Here is a 2,218-nt window from a genome sequence, read left to right on the forward strand (position 1 = left end):
ATGAGTGCATATATTTAAATAAGCCAATCAGAAGAAGCCGATTGATGGAGGTAGAGAACTATTTGGAAGAGGGGAAGGAAAAGGAGGTAAACTTGGCCATAACCAACTAGCACACTTTGTGTAAAAAAGCATTCTATGAGGATGTCACCGACACAGAGGCATGCGCTTCATGTTATCCAAATGGAAGTTTCATATGCATTCTGATTTTAAAGCAGGTGCCCTTGTTCTGATCCAAATTTTGCTAAGCAATTTCTGAGAATGCTGTCTTCCAGATGGGGACAGACTTCTCTGTCCAAGACAGCACAAGGATATTTTCCAATTGCATTAGATTTATATCATAGTGGGTGAACATACTGTCCTTCCAGTTCTTTAGGTTTTATGAATGAGGTTTGCTGGTTTGCATTAATGTTCTCCGTTCTTTCAAGTCTGGAACATTAAAGAAACTGAATGATCAAATCTGAAGAATTGACTCTAGATGCTGAAATGTACTGAGTTTAGTAAAATACTTTGAGAGACTAGGATGGCCTTTCCAGGTAACACTTCCTTTGTCTTACTCTAGACGGTGTCCATGTTGCCCTCTGACATTTTCCCCTCCCACTCTGGGCAGGGCTTAGCCCCTCTTGGGTGGGTGTGCCCTCACAGCCCTTGGTCATTGCCTCTCCAAGCCTTTTCTTGCAATTACTTGTTTATATGCCCCGGCCCAAACTAGACACTCAGAATTGTTCATTTAGTCAACTAATCCAAGTCCTGATATTTTGCCCAATTCTTTTCCCTTACTTCTCTTTAATTATTAGGCTGAAAACAAAATAAGACACTTTCTCAGAAATGAAGGCTGATGCTGTTAACAAATAAGACTTCAGAAGTGAGTCTGATTCCAACCTAGACTGTGTTTTAGAAACAGACTGTATCCATTTCAGCTTCCATTGAACACACCAACCCTGATAGCATGGTTACTTAACTCTTTTTGTCACAGAATCTAAATGGGACTATTATGTTTTGATTTTGGTTTGGTTTCATTTGTAACCATTAATGTGCCTGGGCTCAACCTCCTCTACCATTTTGCCTCTCAAAAAAAGTAGCCATTTAATATATAATAGAGGAAGCCTTTGAGTTCTAAAAATTCTTGACGGTGTAAAATACGCTTGTAACCTACAGCTTATAGAATCAGTGCATATCCTAATGGTTGTTCAGTAGTTTAAGAGGTGTTTGAATTATGAGGTGAGGGAAGTCACTGTAACAGTTAAGCAAAATAACTAAATACATCTGAAACCATATAATTTAATGCATTAGGAACAGATCTTTTGAAAATTTCCAGAAAGTTATCCAATATCCTATTGACCAGCATTTTAAGACACATTTTATAGCTCAAACCCTCAACTTAAGTGCCTATGTTATCCACTGAGGGAGAAAGAAATGGCATAATGGTAACCCTAGCCATAGGGGGGGAAATGCCATTTCCTCAGTGTACCTTTATTTCCCAGTATGTATTGTAATTGAGAAGAAACTTCCCTTAAATGTGCTAAAGCAATTAATTACCCCCACACACACACTTGCTTTAACATCCTGCACTATTGAAACAACTTCCAGATGTCACATTTGCTAATAGCTCTTTGTTCATCACGTTTTAGGGAGTCTACTATATCCATACGGCTAGGAACACAGAGACGCACAGAGTCGTGGCCCTCCCATCTAAGAATCGCTCTGACAATTGGGCTGAGGCTTGACTGGGCAGGGACTAATTTGCTATCTTAAGTAAATAATTTAATCATTTTCTCTCTTAGCTCATCTACAGATCGGAGTAATGATTGGTGGTGCTGAGGAAGCATTAATAGCAAAAATGAATTTGAGAATTCTGTGTTTTGCAAAGAGTTAGATGGGTGCTTAATAGTAATTATAGTTCGATGTTCCTCATGTTCTTGAATAAGAATGACTTCATTAATTTATTTTCCCATTGAGAAAGTGTGTATGGCAGCGTTGCACTGTTTGCTATTAAAGTGGTCTTTTTTCATTTAAAGTCTAATGCTTGTTTTATTTTAGCTCATTTTAAAAAAAAATGTTATTCTAACATACTCAATGAATTAGATTTCTGAAGTCCACTGTCATAGAGAATCTGAACAGCATCATGTTTACCCTCATCATAAGTTTTATTCATTAAATGCCATTTTACAAGATGAAGAGATACATTTGGAATCGCTTTGCTGCTTGAAATTCTCTAGAA

The sequence above is a fragment of the Nycticebus coucang genome, chromosome 5 (assembly GCF_027406575.1).
Source record: "Nycticebus coucang isolate mNycCou1 chromosome 5, mNycCou1.pri, whole genome shotgun sequence".
Taxonomy (NCBI): Eukaryota; Metazoa; Chordata; class Mammalia; order Primates; family Lorisidae; genus Nycticebus; species Nycticebus coucang.